The 24,376-nt window shown below is 41.7% G+C and overlaps 4 non-coding genes across 4 annotated transcripts; all 4 read left to right on the forward strand.

The window, feature by feature from the left end:
* Positions 1 to 20,689: 20,689 nt before the first annotated feature.
* Positions 20,690 to 20,779, forward strand: trnay-gua. Its single transcript is given in 2 exon segments — positions 20,690 to 20,726; positions 20,744 to 20,779. It is a non-coding gene; the product is annotated as a tRNA-Tyr (tRNA).
* A 1,114-nt stretch (positions 20,780 to 21,893) lies between these two features.
* On the forward strand, positions 21,894 to 21,983 carry trnay-gua. Its single transcript is given in 2 exon segments — positions 21,894 to 21,930; positions 21,948 to 21,983. It is a non-coding gene; the product is annotated as a tRNA-Tyr (tRNA).
* Positions 21,984 to 22,731: 748 nt separating this feature from the next.
* trnay-gua lies at positions 22,732 to 22,821 on the forward strand. Its single transcript is given in 2 exon segments — positions 22,732 to 22,768; positions 22,786 to 22,821. It is a non-coding gene; the product is annotated as a tRNA-Tyr (tRNA).
* Positions 22,822 to 23,645: 824 nt separating this feature from the next.
* Positions 23,646 to 23,735, forward strand: trnay-gua. Its single transcript is given in 2 exon segments — positions 23,646 to 23,682; positions 23,700 to 23,735. It is a non-coding gene; the product is annotated as a tRNA-Tyr (tRNA).
* The last annotated feature ends 641 nt before the right edge of the window (positions 23,736 to 24,376 follow it).

Consider the following 24,376-nt stretch of genomic DNA (forward strand, 5'->3'; position numbering starts at 1 on the left):
GAGAGAGAGGGTGAAAGAGAGGGAAGGAGTTAGAGAGAGAGGGAAGGAACAAGATGGGGAGAGAGGGGGAAGGAATGACAGAGAGCAGGAGGGATGAGGAGAAAGGGGAAAGGAGGTAGAGAGATGGCATTTTATGACAGAGCGAGTAGTGAGGAGCAGGGTAGGTGGTGTCCGGTCTCCTAAACGTGAGAGACTCTTCTCTGCTCTTAATTCCTGCAGGAGGGTGCCCACCTCCTCCTGTCAAAGACCGAACCAAGCCCTTCCAGCCACTGCAGACTTACCCACAAGACTCCATATTCCGCTACTCCTGCATTGATGGCTACGTGAGGAAGGCTGGGACTTCCGCTCACATCATCTGTAAGAGGCGTGGAAATACATTCCAGTGGGATAACATCAGTGGAAGCGTTGCAATCAAATGCATACGTAAGCCAGTCCAACGACTCATATGTATTTTATAGTTCTAATATACGTGTGTCAAATAGAATCATAATCCATATCATACCATATACTGTAAAGTATAGAGTGGATAAAGTAGAGAGTATATACTGTATCAAAGTAAAGAGTGAACAGTTTATAAAATGCAACGTTGCATGTTTGTTTACCTCAGTCAGGTCACTATGCCAGTAACCTGTACAAAACTTTCTGTGTATTTTCTTTAATAGCACTTTGTATAATGTCCCTACCCCTAAGCTATGTGCATGCATGTGTGCAGACACACAGTACACAAAGACACACAGAAACACATACACATGCAGACAGAAGCAGGACCGCATTAAGCCTCCCCGGGGCCCAGGGCTAACACACCTCCCGGGGCCCTATGTCCACGATTTTCAACCGGAAAACTAAAACTCAAGTAGCAAAATACGTTATTTGAACAAAACCAATGTTTGATTTGGGTTGTATTTTGGTGTTCAACAAAACCAACATGTAAACTATGTAATCGGGTGTTAAACACAACATTTAAAAGTGAACACATCTGACACCGATTCCAATGTTTAATAAAGGTTTTGATTTGGTGTCAACTTAAACCAACCATGGAGGCCCAATAACCGACGTGACAGACACGTTCTAAATAAGTGTTAAAAAACGTTAAATAATGAACATAACTGAAACTTATTTCTAACGTTTAACAGCGGTGCTTATGTGGTGTGATTTTAGACAGAATACTGATGTGTTAAAAACGTTTCATAAGCATGTTTATCACATGTCACGATTCGGGTTGTCAGAGTCGTGGACTGAATCTTTAAATTTCGTGAGTTCTTTTCGTCTAGCAGCAGATGAACACACATGTAGGCTACTTACGGTTCAGTTGATGCAGATGAACGTACTTCCCAAAGAGGTCATCAAATTGAACTGTTGTAAAGGGCTTGGTAAATAATGAGGCTTTTGTTAGAATAATACTTGAGAATTGAAAGTTACTGTGGCTATCCCACATACCTAGTACAGATTGAAGACGAAATAAATGAATCACAGTCCGCACGCGTAAGTAACAATTGGCACAAGTCTGAATCCATGCAAGTGCCAAAGAACCTTTTATCATATTTTCTAATAGCCTCGTGAGACATCGCTGCGAAGTGACTAGCCTACAAATTCTCACTCTTATTTGTTGCAACAGGAGAATGTAGGCTATTCTACAGGTGGGAAACTGGACCAAAATGTTCAGTATACAATCAAAACACCATGAAACCCCATTCAAAAATTCAACGTAATCTGCTGTTCCCGGGGCCCCCTAGTGGCCGGGGCCTTGGGCTGCAGCCCATGTTGCCCAATAGGTTAACGCGGCCTTGGACAGAAGTACATACACACACACACACAAACACAGTTACTCGTAGGTCTTACAGAGAATTTGAAAAGAAGTCTGCTTTAAGCCAATAACGCCACAGGAACAGCAGTACACAGGGAATGCAACAAATCTCAATATATATCTGCCTATCACAAAGTGTGGTGACAGGAAGAGCTATCATAAATCGATAAAATGTGTTACAATGAAGTAGATGGGTGGTACTGACGACTTAAACTTCATCATGTTCACATTCAGCTGATCCAAGGAGAGAGAAGACAACTCAAGGTAAACCGCTTTCTTTTTACACTCTTGGTCCCACATGTCACTCTGTCTGCCCCTGTAGCTATTATATCTGTCTTAAAAGTCCATATACTACTCTTTGTATGCCTCCAAATTCCACGTTACTCTTTCTGTGTCTCCAAATTCCATGTCATACTCTATCTTTGTTTTTAAATTCCATATACTACTCTTTCTATCTCTCCATATTCCACATGATACTCTTCAAATGTCTCTGAATGGTGATTATTCTGTTTCAACAGCCTGCATGTCACTCAGTGTCTTTGATGTTTCACTGTTTTGATGTCTCACGGTTTCAGCTGTTCACTCTCACAAACTTCACTAACGAGAGAGCTCACCCTTGTCACTGAAGTCCCCTGAGCAGAACAGTCATAGGTTTTGTATTATTTTACTTCCTTTTGCAATGTTAACAGATTCATATTCCGTACTTACATTTCAAATCCGCATGCCTTTTAAGTTGGTCCCTTTTTGGGACATTTTGCTATAGTGTTGGAAATGCTGGAACATCCACTCAGTGACCGGTGATTTTGAGGAGGCTCTGAAAGGCCCTCCCTCTCTCTCCAATTTGTCCTCAGAATTTGGCTTCTGCCCTGATCACCTTGCCAGGTGGCGATTGGGCAGGAGCACTTCTAGTTTTGAAAGTGTCAAACATTGCCAACAACAATTTATTTTCCAAAAGGAACCAAAATACCCACTGCCTACTGGCAGCTCAACCTAGCAAGCATAGCCCTGGGGGAGTACACAGTGTACAGCCAGAGTGCTAGCAACATCTGGGCTGATTACCAAACAAGGTGTCTGTCTGCCCCAGGTCCTAAAGGCTTCCACCTTGTGGGAGACAGCAGAAAGGACTGACAGAAGCTAGCCCTCCTCCCCTTCCCAGTGGAAGGGAGATCATCCAAGTTATCTTGGCCTGCCGTTTCAATCTTTAATCATAGTCCGTTACGCTTGGTTGGTGTGGCAGTGAAATCGATGTGCGGCTGCATTCTTTTTGTTGTTGCTGTACTCTGCTGTGCCCAGCAACGCGTCCTGCCGGCGCTGAAAGTTTGGGCCCGGAAGCATCGCGTTTCAACCGTCTGCTCACTTTTCAGGGGCAAGAGGGTCAGGTGCTCTCTGTCTGCTCCTGAACTGAGCAGGGCAAACCTGTCTGTGCTACACTGAAGCAAGGCCTTAACTCGCAAGCACACCGACTGTTGAGAGATTTCTGCAAGTTTGTGCAAGTGTTCGTTTGCTTTCTGTTAAGAAGGTACTCTTGCTTCTCTCCTGCCAGCTCCTGTGACCCCTGTGACAACCACATTTCCAAGCCAGCCACGGTTCTCCACACCCTGGCCAGGGACTCGAGGTGCGTTGGAGTTCATATTTTGCTTTAGGAACTGGCTCGTCTGTGGGAGGCGAGAACCACTTCTCTCCTCATCTGTTTTCCTGCGAAGTTCTTTAAAAGCTTTTTAGCTTTTACCGGAAAGGACCAGAAATTTTATTTTTTCCCAGATTCAAATTTCCGTGCTACTAAGTTAAAAACTGTATGTGTACCACTGTTCTTTAACCATTTCAATGTGTCAGCATAAAAATCAGTAAAGCCAATTATGCGCTTCAAAAAGAAGAAAAAAACCTTTTTTAATTCATTTATTAATTTATTTCTACAGACTACTATTACTGTTGCTACTGCCACTACCTCCTGTTCCCCTGTCTTTAGGAAATGAATTAATTCATGAACTAAAAACGTTTTTGTATGTTTCGTAAATTACCATCAGACGGACCCTCTCCATTGTGGTTGCTTTCATGAGACTTCTTTTGCAACATCTTGTTCACACGTCCACAGCAATCTGCTACAAAATGTTGCAGAGTGTTATTGATCTCATTCTTATAGCTCTGAGTGTGGCACACTTGTACAACAATGTGAGACAAGCAAGACAGCCAGGCTGCAGATTCAGACTGATGATCTGTGAAATGAGTGCTACTTATCTTTGAAGAGGTCTCTTTCCGAAGAATTTGTCAAGCAGTTTCAAGATCCTGCAATGGATTTGTCCTCATCCAGCACTGGGCACTAACTTTATACTGAATACTGGAAAAGGACTTTGGATTTGGGGCAATGCAATGTGGAATAGCATACGAGATTTTGGGGGCGTGGTAATGTTGAATAGTGTACCAGGTTTCAGGGCGTGGCTATATGCATGTAAAGTATAGGGGGCGTGGTGATGTGGAATAGCATGAAAGTTTTTGTGGGCGTGGAAGTAAGGACCAGTCTGTAAAGGCTTGGAGTTGAGTCTGAGGTCATACTTGATAACGAATTTCCTTTTTTTCCAAGGCCATAGCTTTTAAATCTCCAGAGCTTTTAAATCTCCAGCTTTCTCCAGAGTAAATTCAGTTATTTATTTGGCAACGTTTCAATGTTGCTGATCACTGCGGGGGGGTGGGGGGGTTTCAGGTTTCAGAAGGTGCAACCAGACACAGGACATGCTGTAGGCCCGAGGAGGCACGCTCCTGGTGTGTCCTCAGACAAACCTGAAACCAAGAACATCATGATGCCAAATAATGCATCACAATAATATATGGATTTTTTGATTTATTGTCCTTGGATCACATTGCTTACAAGAAATTGTGAATGACTGTGTGTGTGTGTGTGTATGTGTGTGTGTGTGTGTGTGTCTTTGTGTGTGCTTGTGTGTATGTGCATGTACATGTGTGTGTGTTTGGCTTGACCCTGTCATGTAGATGTCCCCTGGTCTGCATAAACCAGAAGGATTCTTCCTTAGGGCTGAAATCCTATAAATCCAGTCGTGTGATAGATGTGTGTTTTGTGTCCTATGGATCTCTTGGTGGGCAGTCCTGTCTGTGTACAGTGTGCTTATGGCCAAGCTCCTATGTAATGTTAATGAGCTGATCACAGCAATGCTGTCATATATCAGATGAGACATTAACGTCACAGGAAGTGTGACTGTATGTATGTTTTAGTGTTCGTGTGTTTCTGTTATCCATCCTGTTGTTCATTGTCACTCTTGTTGTTTGCCGTGTCTAATGTGTGTTTGTGGCTTTTGGCGTTATGGAATGAGACAGGTCCAGAGGCCGGACCTGCAACAAGCACTGCAGAGCACAAAATGACAAAAACGACAGAAGCCAAGTCCACGCGCTGGACGTCCCCCGTCACGATGACGAGCACCATCAGGTCAACAGTGGTGACCGCCTCCCCTGATCCAACCGTGAAGCCACCATACACCGCTGCAGATCTGGCCACCTCCGTGCCGGAAGTGTTCCCTGACCCGGCCACCTCCGCTACGCAGTCCTCTGCACCGGACACGGCTTCAGGTACACGGCGGTGGCACCGGGGGGGTGTGGGGGCCGTGAGCCAATCGCAGACCGGCTGACAGGCGGAGCGGAAGAGTTCTGCAAAAGACCTCAGACTGTAACGGCCTCGCCCACTCAAATAAAATCTGCTCCCCTGACAGAGACTTTTTTCCCCTCCTCTCCTCTCAAAGAAGAGACCCTCACGCCTCCTACTTTTCCCCACAAGTTCTGTCTTACATTGTTCTCCTTTGCCCCTTTGCACTGTTACACAGTGAACTTTCTGGGGTTCCCCCCTAGCTACTTACACCAGTCCCTCTGCTACATCTCCATTTGGCCTGATTTGGTGAGGGTACCGTGACTACGTCGCCGCAGCACTTTCTGTTACAAGGCATGATGGGCAAAATGGCTTGGGCCCCTGGGGCAATTCTGGCAAAGCGCAAAGGAGGCACTGAAATGTCTCCAGAGACCAGAGTTCAAAGGTCAAAGGTCAGTTTTCCTGGGACCAGTGGCCAGTGAGGGTGTGAAGGTGCATTTTACCCCAGCAAGACGGTCATTAGGGCATTGGATTCTACCTGAGGGTCGTGAGACCAAATACCGTGTGTGCTAGAGTTATACTGTCAGTACTTCGACCCCCCTAGCTGTTGTTTTTGTGTTTCTCCCCGTCTGTCAGTGTCGTCCATGTGCTTTTGTTTATAGATTCCATGTGTTCCTGCCCTGCCCCACTCTCTGCCCTGTCCCTGCCCACCTGATTTCCTGATCGTCTCCACCTACCTGCCTGCCCACCTGCATTCCATCTCCTCATCAGCCCAGCCTTTATATACCCTGCTTGTCTCTGCTTTGTTGCCAGTTTCGTACCCGCCTGATTTCCTGTTGTGTTGATCCTGTTCTGACTTCCGCCTGATATCCGACTTCGTCCCTGCCCGCCGCCCTACCTTGGTTGCCTGTTCTGCCTGCCTGCCCGATTTGACCCAGCCTGCTCCTGTTTTTGATTCCTGCTCTTCGGTTATTCTGTCTCGGACTGCCTCTCTGGTTTTTTGACCCTGCCTGCTCTGCCATTACGTACCTGCCCTGCGACATCCCCTTCAATAAAGCCGCTTGGAACCTGAGTGCGCCTGGTCTGCATTTGAGTCCATGCCTGTGCCCTGACAGATAACAATGTATAAAACTCTCTGGATCTGGGTGTCATCTTAGAAATGAAACAACACTCTTTCTTAGTGCACACGCTAAACTAGGTTGATTCATAAGACACTGATTGAAATGAATAACGTTCATAGCACTGCAACTTATCATGTTGCAACTTCATTCCTCCACTGGTTTCCAGAGATCTGATAGTTTGATAATCTTAAATTGCCCTTGGACTCAGTCCCATGAATGTCCCATTATTCGGCTTGTCAGTTTGAGGGAACAATTTAGCCAATTTGTACACACAACAAATTAAAACTAAAACCTCTCCTCAATCTCATGTTTTTGGGATGTCAAAACAGAACCACCAAATATAATTTCATATCCACAAGGTGCAATTGATTCATAGTAGTACACAGTGGTGCACATGGTGAATGAAAACCTCACCTCACCTCAGCTGTGCCTTGTGCACAGCTGTACATGGACACACCTTTATATCACACGTGATCATTAAAATAACATTTCAGTAAAAGTATTCCATATATGGCAACAACAATCGCTAATTTAGCCAGGATTTTTAGTACCATTCACTATTGTCAAAAGCAAGGTGAACTTTGGACATATATCAAGCCGCCAGGGGTGTGGTAGAAATCTTGGCACAGTTTTAGAATTAAACAGTTAGTGAGGACACCCAGTTCAGTCATCAAACACAGCATACCTGTCAAACAAAATAATGAAGTCAGGTTTTAATGTTAAGAAAATAAAACAAAATGTACGCATGAGACAAATGAGAACCACTGCCAGACGTGTGTTTTTGACTTGTAACACTGTTGATTACTTCCCTCTGTGATTCCCACTGTCCTTTCCCAGAATCCATCAGGCATCAGCCACAATAATGTCATCCTCTGTTTCCAGCACCCCAGTTTTTCTGATCTTTTTCGGAGGTGGCTGCTATCCCACCACCTAAATGATATTAATGATCCAGTTAAAGACTTTCCTACATGTGGTGCAACCTGGCGTGAGTGACTGTTGTAGGAAATAAACAAGCCAAGACAGTGAAATATTGTTGGATCTTTAAACACCTTTTATTTGTAACTTACAATCCATTTTTTGATTTTTTTTAAATGGAAGGCAGTCCAGCAAAACAGTCCATGGTGAAATATTAATTCTCTCACAGTCCAAGGGTAAATACACCAGAGTGCTCTGTTTCTATTCCAGAGTCATTCTAACCATCCAAAGACAGTTTTTGCAGCTGGCCAGCCTACCCCCTGCACACACATATACACACACACCTGGCACTCTTTAAAACATTAAGAGAGAGATTGCTGCCAGCTGGATATCCACATTAAAGGATGGGGCTTCCAGTCTTGCCATTATCCCAGGCTCCAATCACTGTACAGCAGCCCTTTGTCTCTTTTCTGGGCTGTGCAATGCACACTAAAATCCAGAGTGGTCCAGCTGTCCCTCCCGGGGTCTGAGGAGATTGCTTTGCTGTGTCTCCCATATGTGCACATCAGTGGGCTAGTCAGCATGCTCTGGGACCAGATTGTATGCTGTGGTGCCAGTGACCATGTTAGCATGGTTTTACCACTTTGAGCACTGTGATGATGAGACACGAACAGACAACGCAACGCCACCGTCATTAATTACATCCTGCAGACGGGCTGTTGCACAAACTTTAGCTGTCTGCTACTCTTTTGCATTCTGGGAACATATAACTCATGCTGGCCCCTTTCTTGCATGCAAAATGGCGGCTAAACATTCAACTGTTTTACTTTTCCAGTGAACGGAACAAGAAAAGCAAGCAACGCAAGCATACCCATTGGTAAGTTGGAATGAGAAAATTGTGCTTGACCTATTGAATGACCGGATTTCATTGGCTGAAAGGCTGAACACAGAGAATCGTGGTTCTAATAGTTTGTTCTGTCTTTTCTGTGAGTCTCCAGGTGCAGGCAGTTGCGCAGGAATAATCATTCTCATAATGCTAGCTGTGGTAGGAGCTGTGATGCTAAAAAGGCGACGGTAAGAAGCATTTCACAGTTTTTCCTCAGCTGAAGGCAAAGGCTTTGAGCGTCGTCATTTTGGAGTCAGCAATGAAATGGGAAAAGCTGATGAGATACAACTGTAGAACTGTAGAAATGCAAAACAGTTTGGCTTCATCACATAAAAACTTGAGGTGTATAGGATGATTGGGGGGCTAGACGCAGGGTAAGACTCCCACCTTATTACTCTGAGGAGACTGGTTACTGGTTGATCAGACTGATAAGGTGTGATAAATTAGTTTATAAATCCAGTTTACCCTCTGGATTGTGGGTGGACCTCACGGAGGTTGTGAGCTGCACTGTGACAGAAATGACATCCAAGGAAGAAGCGTCACGGACACTGGCTGCGATCGCAAGTCTCTGTGTGTTCTGCGCTCCCAGGTACTGCCTCTGAGAAACCTGAAATGCTGCTTTGAATTGTACATGGCCCTTAAAGGTGCCGTTTTGAAGATTTCACTCAAAGTCTTCAACAGGCCCTCCCAAGCCCAGAGAAATAGAGCAAAACGAAGGCCACTCACAGTGAACTTATCACACTACTCTAGTAAACTCTCTGGCGACACTCCAATCCACAAGCAAGCAAGGCAAGTGCGCCACAGAGTTTGTACGTCACGTGACATCACACAAGCACATACTTTTGGAGGAAGAAGAAGGATGTTATTTGGGAGTCATCACTCAAAAGGGACTCCAAAGAAATTACAGGGAACCATGGAGACAGCACAAGTGATTACATCTAGAAGTCAAGTCAGAATCTTTGCTAACAATGTTGAAATTCAGTATCGATCTGACAGTGGGTTTCAGCATTACACGCAAAATTTGTGTCTTTCCTACACTGATCTTTCCCATTATTTACAAGCACAGTTTGGAAACTGATGGACAGTTTGGAGATAAAATTAAGTCAGTCCTCAGGAAGTAATATTAGATGTGCAATATGATGACAATGCACAAAACATTACACAAGAGTTAGAATGACAATGTAACAATTTAAGTGTTACATTGTTTATAATTGACCTCAGTGGGCTATCTATTTGGAGCAAAGTCACTTGTAAATCTGGCTTTATTGCAAAAAAGGCTAGTGAGTAGTATGAAATGTCTCGGTCTTCTAACTATTGATGGTCACCACTTGAAAAAAGATACAGTACATATTGTGATTCAAATTAGTTTGAGTGTTGAAATCCATAAGAGTATTATTATTATCCAGTATTACCACCATTTTGTGACTGTGTGAGAAGCTTTGTTAATACAGCAAAGTTCAATACTATCTGTAGCTCCCTCTAGTAAAGTGTTCTTTGGATGGTGATCCTCTTAGTGTAAGGATCACCATCCAACTCACTATGCCATGAGAACTACAGAATAAAGATATGTAAAATAAAATACATGAAAAATAAAATGCAAAATACTCATTGTACTTTCCTTACACAAACTAAAATGCAATTAATTCACTTTATCGTAACAGCATTTGTGTGACTTATAAAAAATACTCAACTGAAATAACACCACATAATCAATGTATCCAATGTACGTGTATACCAACATTACCTCATTCAGCTAGCTAGCATTGACAGTAATTCAATTGGCATTTACCGTACCACAAATTAGCATGAGAAATAAATCACAAATACATACTTCATTGGCTGCTTATTACCAAAGGAGGAACAGTAGATCTTCTAACTTCTTAACATCTCAACCATAGCGTGGTAAAATAAAGTATACTCTCTGAATTACATATTAAAACATAACTTTTAGAAAACCCATAATTCACGTGGGCCAACACTTTTCTATAAGTTCCGTCGATAATAATTGTCCCTCACTACAACAGTTCCTACCTATTGAGTTCCGCTATATTTGTTAAAGCTATATTATTTGTTAAAACATAAATGTGGGAAAAATCATAAATGAATATAAACTGACTCTGGTGTCAGTTACACTATCTGTGTGCTTTTCAGCATCACTGCAGCTGAACAGAACTCTTGTAAAATTCATAAAAAGCTGTCTGTGCAAACATTCACCACGGGAATCCAAAAGAAAGGGATCCTAGGATGCCACGCCAAATGTGAATGGTTAAAGCTTGTACACTTGCTCAAAGGGAGAAACGGGCAAGTGAAAGATCATTTTGGAATACCCTTGGTACCATTTTGAGGGTAAATGCTTATGGCAAACAATTGGGACACATCCTCCCTCTCACTCTCCCATTCTCTCTCTTGTTGTCTCTCTCCCAGTGGACAGAGGTCTGCAGAGATGCCGGAACTGCAAAAGGAGCAGGTGTCCTTGACCCACGCAGAACCACTCCCTTCCCATGACAGAGAACAATACACTGTTGTGGCAGAACATGACCAGTGATGCCAACGCCAAAATCTGAAGTCAAATAAATATCGTTAAAAGCTTAAATCTTTGAGAATACGTAATGTGAACAGAGATAATCTGCAGCTGAAAATGATTATTCTGGTGCAGGCATAGAGGGTGTCTGGGGATAAGATCGCAAAGTCATTCATTATGTGGAAATAAAACTTTCAGATTTAGATATCTCTTTTTTGATAGATGAAGCTGGCAGAGCCCCAGAGGGTTGCAGTCTTACTCAACATTTCACAAGTAGTTGTGTTTTTGTTTTGATGCATGACAGATCCTTTGCAACCGTCCTCCACACACACACACACACACACACACACACACACACACACACAGATGGGCCCAAATTCTGTTTCCATGCAACAATTACAAGTACATTTGTAATCTCTCTGTGGAGAAATAAATATTTAGACTTTGCTGCACCCTTTGGCGTAAATCTAAAGCTCTCAATCCTAACTGTAAAGTCTTAAGAACAGGGATTGAGTTGTGTGCCCTGGCATTGCAAGTCCAACAGTAGTTATACAAGTGATTGACATGAATTTTGGACAATGATACAGAAATGACAGAAACGTTCTCTACAGATAAATGACAGGTAATATTTGGGTAATATACAGAAGTTTCATAAATATACATATAATCTTCATAAGTATACAAGAGGTACATCTAAAAGGTAGCAGAATGTTAGAGATAGATTTGTTAGGGTACAAGTATTATTTAATGAAAGATAATATCCTCATTTTTCAGAGGCCCTCCAAAACTGCACTGAACTAAGCAGGAGTGCCAGATAATCAGGACTTGGAAAGAGGCCACAGGAAGTAACCACACCAATGATGTCAGATCTCCCCATTGCATGACACATCTGCTCAGATGGGGTGATTTATCTCAAAGTCAGATACACAGTTTGAATTCCAGTCAGACTGGCAGAATCCTTGGGCAGGATGGAAGCTGCCCTAACATGTCAAGGGGTGCTGGGGGAAATAAACACAATGTGTTCGGATTTGTAGCCAATGCAACAAAAAAAACAAAAAACTTGTAACCAAAGTACCATGAAAGGCTTAGGGAAACTCTTAGATTGTAAAAAAGGAGCCACTGCAGACATATACTGGCACCACAGAAAGGAAGACCAAGGTCCATGCCATAGTCCATTTCACCGGGGTTCATGGGAATTCTCTATCATTGGCGTAAAGCAGTAAAGCAGAGCCCTGCTGTGTTTTCCCCCACTCTGACTCATGTCAAATTCTTGGTGTTTGTTCATGCCAAAGTGTCTGGCAGGCCCAAGAGACCAGGTTTTTTGGCAAACCACACTGAGCATTGTGAAACTTGTGATGTAGCATTGCGTCTGCTCTTAGCCCAACCTTCTTGCTTATACTTTTGTAAGTTACTCTGGATAAGCTAAACGTAATGCAATGTAATCTTGACAGACAAGAGAGGCAGAGACAAAATTAAACAAGATTTAAAGAGAGGAGACTCTATTTGCATCAGCTATCCATTTCATTATTTCACTTCATCCATCCACCCCCCCCCCCCTTTTTTTTTTGGTCACTTGATTGCAGAGGTGGGAGACAAAGGCTACCCTCTGTGTTCTAAGGGTTTACACACTAGCTGGGTTTGTTTTTCTTTTTCAGTTTTGAAAAAGAACAGTTCACTGAATATTTTTTTAGAAACTTGGTGGGTTGAACTTGATATCTAAATAAAGGATTCTGTTATTTGTTTTGTCTTTGCGGGACCATTTTTTGGAAGCTTTTTTTTTTTGAACACACACATCCACACACAAGAAAAGTTCCAGTCAGGAAAGGTTGTTTGGAGAGACCCAGGCAGGGTGAAAGTGCATTGAGGTCGCTGTCCATCTGCTCTCAGCACGCATGAAGGTCTTCACAGTTCTGATGGATACGATGCACACATAACCATCTTGGTGAACCAAAACCATGCTCCCAGCCTTACTGTGCATACCCTGTGTGCATTTCACACACATACACACACACACACACACACACTCACAGCTTTTCAGTGGACAGTGGACATTGCAGGGTATATGTCCTGACTGCATTTGAGTTTGAGTAAAGATTAAGACTAAGGGACCAATGCAAAGACTCTAGGGAGCTCTTGTGTACTCCTAGAGGGTCTGATAAATGGCTGAGAGATAAAATGGAGAAAGTTGTCTTATGTCTGTCTTGTTCAAACGCGTGCCATGTGGAAAAACAAGCCACTGCACTATATGTTTTAACCAAGGACCTTTCCTTCAGCGTTCCCACACCCAGGTCCGCTGTCTCCAACCAGGACGTGGTGCCACCATGCTGGCCACAGTGAAGAACCGGGACTGATTCTATTCAGGCACTCATTGCCTCGCATGATTCCACCCTGCTTTCTTTCAGCCAGATGCTCATACTAAGGAAAATAATCAGCAGTTTGACATTTAGTGCAACTGCTGTAGAAGGCCTTACAATTGCCTTACCAAACACAGTGGCCTTGATGATATTCTATGTATTGCCCAGATAGTCAGCTCTGTGAGTTCCACATCCAAGGTCCTGGTCCTCGCCATTGCTGAAGCTGTAAGTGCCCTGATTGAATGGCTTGTTATAAACGTTGTTGAAGGGTCTAAAACTGAACATGACATGAGCATTAACACACAGCGAGCAGACAGCAAAAGGATCTCCTTAAAAAGGAAGTAAGCAGGACAGCAGGAATGCAGAAATCGAATATTGGGTCATAGTATACCAGCTCGTCTGTGTCATTCGAAAATTATTTACATATGAACATATGGGTGTAAACCATTGCTGGCCTCTCGTTTCCCTCTGCTTGTAACTAAGGAAGAATAAATCAACAGGACTAAAAACTTTCCCAGCACACATGGTCACAGCTGGTTCTACTTAATGGGAGCAGGGAGTGGGCGGGGTTCTCAGGAGTTAGATTAAAGCCAATGCACCGAGTCCTTCAGGGAAGCAAAGTGAAAGGCTTGGGAAAATGTAGTGTGGGCTGAGTAGTTGGGAAAATGTACATGTAATTAAACTAGTTAGCTACATTTTGCAGTAGCTAGCTGGTAGTTCAACTACATTCATATTTGCATAGTGATTCAAGTACTTACTTTTTTGCCATTTTTGTGTACAAACAATTTTGGGTCATAAAAAAAGCTGACATTCTTTGCAATTTCCCATGAATTGTGGGGTATTTTTTTTTTTTTGGTTTATGTATGACCTGTGAACAAGTGGGCACTTTTTGCAATAAACTCAATTGAGTGACATTTTTTGCTGGCATGTGACTTTTTTGTATTATATTTTGTTGTAATTTCGTATCACATGTACAATGTCAATTTGATAATTTTTTCACAAAGTAGTTTGAACTACTTTTTCTAAGTAGCTTTAGTAAACCAAACTAGATTCTCCCTAGGGTAGCTTTGCTGTAGTTCAACTTCTTCCAGTGTGAAGTAATTGGTAGCTTGCAAAGCTATGCTTTCAAAGTAGCTTCCCCAACACTGGCTATTAGTACTAATTATTTAAAATTGGGTGTTCAACTGTTTTGATTTGACAGGGGAAATTCGGTACGCCCCAGGCAGCACATGATCAAAGCTGACAACGGTCTTGCATCTCATCAGTGAAAATGTTAACGTTTTTGTTCATTCAGACCATCTGCATTGGTCAGATATGATTCTGCAAGCACATATATTGCACATTTTGAGGATAAGATTCAGTTATTGTATATTTCAAAAGTGAAATCACATTCAAGATGGCTGCCCAAGACCCAGATGACTGCTTTTGCTAATGGAAGATCCTCTCCCAGAAACTAAACCATCAAAAATCATTTTCTTCATCTGTAAATTCTTCATTGGAAACTGATTTTCCACTTTATTGGAAATGGTTATTTTTAACCTTTAGTAATAAGTCTAATGATTATTCATGCTCTATTCTCGTAAAAGCCTACATTCTACAACCTACAGCCTGTTGGCTTGGCAACTGCTAGAGTCTGGTGGGTCTTACTGACCTGGATCATTGTTAGAGAGAATGCTTCTCAGCAGACTGCTGCTTGTACAATCCTCTGATAATATCTGACCAAATCCAGGTCCTGCTGTCCAGCTGTGACACAAACATGGATTAGAAATTTGACGGATTTTGCTCTAGGAAGGAAATAGGCTTTATGTGCTTTAACATCTGCCTCCTAATGCTTAAATTACACCAGATTTTATCCTGACTGACTGCTCCAGGTTAGATGTATCAGCCGTCTCTGAAACCTGGCTGAAAAAAAACACCCTTTGGCAGAGAGATAACAATATCTGGCCAACAAATGATCTGACCAGGAAATCCCCAGTGGCATTCGGTCTTCCATGGGATTTTCAGAATCCATCGCCAAGCCACATGAATCATTCAATATGAAAGTGGATCCCTCTAGTGACAAATCCGTTCACTTAGCCTGCTGTTATGGCCATCCCTCAGTCCCAGTTATCACATTAACGCATTTTAGCGAACACGTTGCCCCTTCCTGCAGTCAGAGTTCACACAGACCCAAACTGGGATTTTTTCCATACCTCAAGAAACCAACACTGCCCCAACTGGATGCACTTAATCTCACTCCGGTAATTAAGGGACCCTCTTGTATAGACCTTAGAAATCAGGAAAAATCACTTCTGATTCATGTAATCCTTGCCAATATTCTTGATTTCTACAATCCAGCAGTATTTAGCCAGAATATCAGCAGTCTGTGGAAATAAGAGGGAGCGATAAGAGGGGTTTGCCACCACCATTTGTTTACTTTTAACTTTAAAAAGTTATCATAAGAACATAAGAACATATTATGACGAGAACAGGCCATTCGGCCCAACTAAGCTCGCCATTTCTTAATTAAAGAGTATCCAGAACTGCATCATAGACTTGAACACAGCAAGGGTCTCTGCCTCAACTACATGACCTGGCAACCTATTCCATGTATTGAAAACTCTTTGTGTAAAATAATATTTTAATAATATCAGTGCGGAACTTACTCTTAACTAGTTTCCATTTATGTCCTCTTGTTTTACAGACTGAACTCACCCTAAAAAATCTATTATAGTTATTGAGTCCTTTTATAAATTTAAAAACCTCAGTTAAATCACCCCTAAGCTTCCTCTTGCTTAGTCTAAATAGGTTAAGTAACTTGAGTCTTTCCTTGTAGCTTTTATGTTTCATGCCAGGAACTAATTTAGTTGCCCTTCTTTGAACCTTTTCAAGAACTTCGATATCTTTTTTATAGTGCAGTGCCCAGAACTGCACACAGTATACCAAGTGAGGTCTGACTAAGGCATTGTATAATTTCAATATAACCTCCTTAGATTTATACTAATATACTAATACTTTTGGCTATATATCCCAACATCCTGTTGGCCTTTTTTACTGCTACAGCACACTGCCTAGATCCTGTTAAGCTTGGGTCAACTATTACTCCCAAGTCTTTTTCAAATTGAGCACATTTTTCCACCCATGAATTAGTCTTGTCTAAGGTTCTTATTTCCCACATGCAAGACTTTAAATTTATCTAAATTGAATGTCATCTGCCAGGTATCTGCCCACTTTTGGATGCTGTTTAGGTCTTCCTGTATTAACTTAGTTGATTCTATACTGTTGGCTAGGCCCCCTAGATTTGTATCATCTGCAAATTTTACTATGCATCTGCATCAAGATCATTTATGTATATAAGAAATATCAAAGGCCCCAACACCGATTCCTGCGGGACTCCACTTCGTACAGGACCCTGCTCTGATACAATTCCTCCCACAGTTACAGTCTGCTTTCTATTAGACAACCAACTTCAAACCCACTCAGTGATAGCTCCTGTAATCCCTGCAGATTTTATTTTCAATATGAGCCTCTTGTGCGGAACTTTGTCAAATGTCTTTTGAAAGTCCAAATAGATAATTTCATAAGCTTGATTTGAGTCCAAACATGCTGTTCCTTCCTCAAAGAAGTCCAGGAGGTTTGATAAGCACGACCTGCCTCTGCAAAAACTGTGTTGGCTATCATTTAAGACACCATTTTGTTCCAGGAATAATTCCAAATTGCCCCTAATGATGGATTCCATTATTCTGCATGCGATACAAGTTAAGATGACAGGCCTATAATTTCCTGGATAAGTCCGGTCTCCTTTCTTGTGGATAGGTACTACACTGCCATGTTTCCAGTCATCTAGCATTTCTCCAGTTCTAAGAGACTGTGTAGAAATAACTGTCAGATGCTTGTAAACCACCTCTGCTAGTTCTCTGAGAACTCTTGGATATATTCCATCAGTACCTGCTGCCTTATTTGTTTTAAGTTTTTGAAGTTTATCTAGTACTTTTGCATCATTTAAATCAATTTTCTCCATAAGTCTCTGAGAACTGACTGCACCTGAAGGCATATGCGAAAACACTTCACTAGCGAAACTCTCCACAAAGTAACTGTTTAGTGTATCAGCAATAGCTTTGTTATCATAATCCATAACTCCATCCTTATTTTTTATACCTTTTATTTCATCCTTAACTATCCTTTTTTTGCCCCTAATATTGAAAAAAGCGTTTAGAGTTGCTCTTTGCATCTAGAGCAATGTCTTTCAAAACACCTTATTTTTTTCTTAACTTGAGCTCGCATATTACTGTATTCAATCTTATTACTATCTGAGCTCGCCAACCTGTATTTTCTAAATAATTTCTTTTGTTTCAAACTGTCCTGTAACGACTTATTCATCCACTGTGGATGCTTCTTTTTCAGCTTCCCTTTTCTCACTTGTGGAATGAATTTACGCTGTACATCCAGAATAATCGTTTTAAATATGCACCACATTTCTTTCACAGTTTTACCATCTACAAGAGGTACCCAGTTTATAGTCCTTGTATAATCACACATCTTAATAAAGTCAGCTCGTCTTAAGTTGAATACTCTAGTACTGGAGTATGCAGACTTAACTTGCCAAAAAACTTCAAATGTAATTGAACTATGGTCACTTGTTCCGAGTGGTTCCCCTACATCAATACTGCCGATTCTATCAGGATTAGTACACAGAACCAGATCTAGAATTGTGTTCTCTCTCGTGGGTTGAGTAACAGACTGTATCAAAAAAACAGTCATTTACAACATCCAAAAACTCTTCCTCACATTTACTTTGACCTGACACAGCTTCCCAATTAATTGAAGGGTAATTAAAGTCCCCCATTACTATTGTCTCACCCTCCTGACATGCTAGTTTAATGTTATGAGCATACTGTTGACACTGCTGTCTGAGGCTGGTGGCCTATAGCATACTCCAACATTCAGACCTTTTTCATTTTCCCCCAATATTTTAATCCATATGTCTTCACTAACACCAAGGGGCTCCATTCCTGTAATTTCCTGAATATTAAGATTATCCTTTACATAGAGAGCTACACCTCCTCCTCTTCTATTGATTCTATCTTTTCTTAGCAGCTCGTATCCCTCTACGTTGTATTCATCTCCATCCCCTGCACCAAGCCACGTCTCTGTGATCCCAACAACATCATAGTTACTATTAACATAACATAAGTTCAGCGAGCAGGCCTTTCTACATGACTTAAACCTGGACAATTGAAAAGGGATCTTTCTCATACATGAGGTTAATGATGTGTGGTTCTTTTTTAGTTGTTTTTAGCAAACTAATGAGCAAACATGCTCCTCCTAAGAAAGACTGAATCAATGTGACCGTACCAGGAGTATGGAGAAAAGCTAGAAAGTCTAGGTCTGACAGTCCCTGACAGTAAAACATATTATTAAACAAAGCTCAACCTCACAATTATTTTCATTTCTCTTTAACACAATAATTTAATAATGTGTGACAAAATTGAATGGTTAACAGTTTGAAGAACACATTATCAAAGCTGGCAGTATTTTTGACAGTGCTTTCCCAAGCCCCTTCAGCTGAGTCCCATCTCCTCACTGCACCATCTGAGCAATTTTATCTCCAGTGTCTCCCTCTGAATAATCTGCTGAACTGAAACCCATGACTCATTAGAAATCTGCATGGTTTAGACTCTATTGACCCCTTCTTCCCCAGACTCTCTGCTGGCCTGATGTCTCAACCACTGTATCTGCTCCCTTTCCAGAATTCTGAGTCACCTGGTGTCTGGGAAAACTACTTTTGTCTTTCCCCTTTAGAATAGCGGGAATTGCTGAGATCCCTGCAGCTACCATTTTACTTACATTTTATCCGGTCTTGCCAAAGTGAAAGATAAATTTGACAAGGGGTATACTTGTTTTTAGAGGTTTACTGTATTCTGTCCACTATACAGTCTGTCTTTCATGGCAGCCACAGCTGTGTCATTGCCTGCCTGAAAATCATAAATGATTTTAATGTATGTTGACCACAAGCACTTGTGTTCTGCAACATATATTTATCCATCCAGAATACATTACATTACATTACATCATTCAGCAGACACTCTTACCCAGAGCAACTTCCAAATAAGTGCATCACAATGATATATCAAGCTGTTTACAGCTTCTGATATAGTTTATCACACCATTTTGCCTCACAAACTGCAATATGCTGGGTTTCAGAATAACTTCCATAACCACTCCAAATATGTCAAAGCTGGTCTGCCTTACCCTGTTAAAAGCGCATCCCACAAGGCGCCTTCTTAGGCCCAACGCTGTTCTCTCTATACATTATCTCCATAGTCCAGTTTCACTGAATTTTACACCCACAACACCAACTTTTGCACAAAAGCCCAGGTATTCCCAGATCCAATCATCTAATTACAAACAAATTCAACAACATTCGTTCTACATCCAAAGGCCTACGACTCCTTCTTAACCCTGAAAAAGCAAAAGTGAGGATCTTTACCAATGGCCTTTGCTACCAACACACATACACAATGGCAACAACATTTTCATCTCTTCTGTTTCTAAACACAAGTGTCTTGGTAACTGGCTTGATCCAACACATTCTTTCAAAACTCACATTAACACAATATTATCAAAGTTGAAAGCTAGACTGAGTTTCCTTTCCAGCTTCTGCCACTCTTCCAAGAAAACCCTATTTCAGAGCACCATCCTGCCAATTTTTTGATGATGCCCTAATCTATACAGATAAAACAAAATGCTGTTAGCAAAATTGGACCCCACTTACCACTCTGCCATTGGCTTTGCCATGGAGCCTCATACCACACACATCACTGTGAATTCTGTTCCATTTCAGGCAGGCCTTCCCTTCACAGCCGATGTTTAGTGTGCTGGTACACACTCTTGTACAAAACAATCTTGGGTTTTACCCTGTCCTACTTGCCTTGTCTCCCACACCAATCAATCTTTCTTCATGCAAATGCACTTGGTAATGTTTGCTGTGTACCCTGTCTAACCCTATACACTGCCATATTCCTGTTGTTTTGTATTGTCACATATTGTGTGGTGACCTGCCCTGTTGTGATCACATCATGCCAGGTTGTCCTGTCCAGTTCTGACCTTTAGCAGTGCAAGTCAAGTGAACATAAATAAAAGATGATGATACCATGGCTGCTATACTGTGCACATTGCTATCCTGCCACCCATAATTAAATTTATTATCATCTATTATACTATGCCATCCTTGACTATATGTAAACATTACATATTTTTTTACCTTGTCCTATTTAAACAAAATATTTTAATTATTTTATGTTTTTTGTCATTTGTCATTTTGTAAATGATAAACAGCCCCTAAACTGACCCCTTGGTTAAATAAAGGTTAATAATAATTTCGTTTAATATGCCATGATGGATATAAATTCTGAACGTTCAACAACTTTTGCTCCGCTTTTATTATTCAAATAACTCAGCTAAATTTTCAAACGAGAAAATTCCTTCAGAGACGTCCATTTTCAGGCTTCGCTACCATCCCTTCGATAGCTCAGTTGGTAGAGCGGAGGACTGTAGTGGGTAACAGTGCTGTCATCCTTAGGTCGCTGGTTCGACTCCGGCTCGAAGGAGACCTTTTTAACCACACCACCTTCTAATGAATCAATTAATGTGTGCAAACAATGAGGTATTCATCGAAGTGTATTTGAACTGAGGCTCCAGACTTTCAAAACAACTGTTTTGTGATTGTACATTTCCGAGTGAATTGCACAAATAGCAGCATCCCCCCATTTAACACAGCAGATGCAGATTTAACATGTAGATGTTATTTAATCTGCAGCGCTATTCTGAAATGCATTTTAACTTTAAATTATTTGGTGCCACGAGCGAACATAGTCCAGCCCATTTGTGATATAGGCAGTGTTAACCTTGCACTGAAATGAATGTATGATTTCCCTAAGCATCGGCAGTTAGAGAGAGTGAGACGGCGCCCTCTGTGGATTTAACAGAATGCTGCCTGGAGGGAATACAGCTGCCCCCCTCATATACTTCTCCCCATAAAACAAACAAAAACATTATCAAATGATGTTAAATAAAATATTTAATTGCAGCTGTACAGTAATTCAGCATTGAAAGCACTCTGCAGAGATGGGTATTCCCCTCTAACGCTACTGCTCGTACTGAATCGAAGTGACTGTAAATCCAGCATGAACACAATGTGGTTCTTTGGAGTAAATGGAGTAAATGGTTATGCTCGCGAAACAACACAGATTGTCTGTACTTTGTGTGCTTGCGAAAGCTACAACGTGAAATTATTTGTTTTATTGTTAATCAAGGAGGATAAAGGGGAACAAGTTGAAAGTAATGATAGCTTTAAAGGTAATGTTTCAGCCTCCCCTGTTACCAGCTCACCAGCCGCCTCTGCGTATAATGATACTCGTATTGGCAGTCCTAATGTCATTGTGTATTTGTGCTTTACAACGTAACCGCTATTAAAACAATCAGAAGGCGAAACTCTCTCTCTCTCTCTCTCTCTCTCTCTCTCTCTCTCTCTCTCTCCTGCTCCAGAACCACTGTGCTACACTGACTGAACTTGAGGTACGCAGGGAAATTTGGGCGCAGCGATAAAATGAACGGCTCTCAAGTACGACTCGGATCCCTTCGTTCGAACCAAAGAGCCGTTCAAAACACTGGGATCGGTCGCGAACGTAACATCACTAAAATATTGACCAGCATACGTATAGACCTTCGATAGCTCAGTTGGTAGAGCGGAGGACTGTAGTGACTAATAGTACTGTCATCCTTAGGTCGCTGGTTCGACTCCGGCTCGAAGGACGCAATTTTAAATGCAACAGCTAATCCAAGTGGGTGGCTGCCATATTGCGGTACATTGGCGCCACCCTATATGTAGCCATTTAAATCATAGATTTAAAAATATTTGCGGTTGGGCTAGTGAATGTTTATTTTGATCAAACTACCTAGACGCTGGATACAAACCACAGCTAGAAACAGTGCAATTATCTAAGAATGTTGAAATGTGCTCAGCTCACATTTTTTGACTCGTCACCAAATAGGCCATTTTGTAGTTATCGTTAACTTTAAATCAAGTCATCAGTTTGGTCGTGGGTTACACGAAAAGAAGTTGTAACGCCCCAAAAAATATTTCTTTAACATAAAGTGTCCAGAACTCTGTTGGAGGGATGTGACACCATTGTTCCACGAGAAATTCCATCATCGGCTGTTTGTTCATGGTAGAGGAAAACGCTGCCTCTGGCACCACTTCAGAATATAACGCAAAAGTTTCAGTGAGGTTGAAATCTGGTGAATGAGATGACTAAGGCATTTGTCTTCCATTACCCTCACGCGTTCTCGACGATATGCATGTACTTGGGCCCTTTCTGTGATGAGTAAAAAGAAATACACCATTGCAGAGTTTTGCAGTAGTTCGCAAAGGTTCAACATGCAGTGAAACATTAACAGTGAACACAACTTTGCACACATCCACGCAATTAACGTACAGACTCGACAACCCGTCATTTCTGGTTACGTTTTGTGCTATTGCGCCCCCGTTAGAACTCCCGTCCCTTCGATAGCTCAGTTGGTAGAGCGGAGGACTGTAGTGGGCAACAGTGCTGTTATCCTTAGGTCGCTGGTTCGACTCCGGCTCGAAGGAATCCTTTTAAAATGTAACGGCTTTCAATAAATCAACCCAATTGTGTAGCCATCATGTACTAAATTGACGCCTCCGTATAAGCCCCATTTGGCCACTGCCTCGCAAATTGTTGCAATCCGGATTTTTAAGTTAATTACAACACGGTGCCACCATTTTTGATCAAACCAACTGGCTAACGCTGGATACAAACCACAGCTAAAAATCCTGCATCCATCTAGGAATGTAGAAAAGTGCTTAGCTCACAGTTTTTGAGTAGCCTGGTCACGGAATCAAGAATTTCAATTTTAAAAGACACACGTTACCAAAAGGCCATTTTGTAGTTATTATTACTGGTGACATAGCTTGTAAATCTGAAAATTAAGTCATCATAAAGACTGTGGCTTACACACACACAAAAAAAATCTTTTGTAACGCCCCCCAAAATAATTACGCAACATAGTGTTCGGAACTCGGTTGTAGGAATGTAACACCATTCCTCCACAAGAAATTCCATCATCGGCTGTTTGTTCATGGTAGAGGAAAACGCTGTGTCTGGCTCCACTCCAGAATATCCCGCAAAGGTTGAAATCTGGTGAATGAGATGACCAAGGCATATGACTTTCATTACCCTCATGCGTTCACGACGACATGCATGCACTTGGGCCCTTTCTGTGATGCGTAAAAAGAAATACCCCAGGAGGGTTTGTTGTAGTTCCCGAAGGCATCCACATGTAGTGAAACAACAGTGAACACTGCTTTGCAAATATCCGCACAATTTACAGACTCGACAACCCGTCATTTCTGGGTACTTGTTGTGTTGTTGCGCCCCCCTCTGGCTTCGCGTCCCTTCGATAGCTCAGTTGGTAGAGCGGAGGACTGTAGAGGGTAACAGTGCTGTCATCCTTAGGTCGCTGGTTCGACTCCGGCTCGAAGGAGACCTTTTTAAACGCAGAAACGGCTAGTCACTTAATCTAGATCGGAGGCTTCACCATCGAGATAAATTCACAGTACCACATAGTACTCTTACAGGGATGGTGGACATACATCCGTTTTTCCTGTTAAAGTGGTGCTGATATGTACAGTTTAATCAAACGTGAAAAGGCAATGTGCAATTTATGGACAACATTGCAGTATGCAACGTAATAAAATACCATCGGAAACATCTGACCTTTCAGCTGCATTTAAACATCAAGCAAGCTCAGCTGTGGCTCCATCGGGTTGATTTACAGTCCACGCGAAAACCCGCTTAAGCACATCAGATTTTACAAATCATCTGGCCATTGTGAAAACAAATAGACACAGCCATGAACCATTCAAAGTATTTAAAAAATAGAAAGCGTTTTCTAAGTGACATACAGTACATTAACATTCTTACTAGAACTATCTGCGCGTGCAGAAATCAGATTAAGCAAATTTAGTCAAATTTAGATGTCCTCCGACAAAAGACACAGTTAAGACAATGCTTGTTCTTTGTGAGTACCTCCTATCAGAAATGGCGTTATATCTCATGAGTTTAATATTATGTTTGTTGATCACGTGATCTTAAACGCTGACTAGATAAATTCCTAAACCAAAT

Source organism: Megalops cyprinoides, chromosome 23, assembly GCF_013368585.1.
Source record: "Megalops cyprinoides isolate fMegCyp1 chromosome 23, fMegCyp1.pri, whole genome shotgun sequence".
Taxonomy (NCBI): Eukaryota; Metazoa; Chordata; class Actinopteri; order Elopiformes; family Megalopidae; genus Megalops; species Megalops cyprinoides.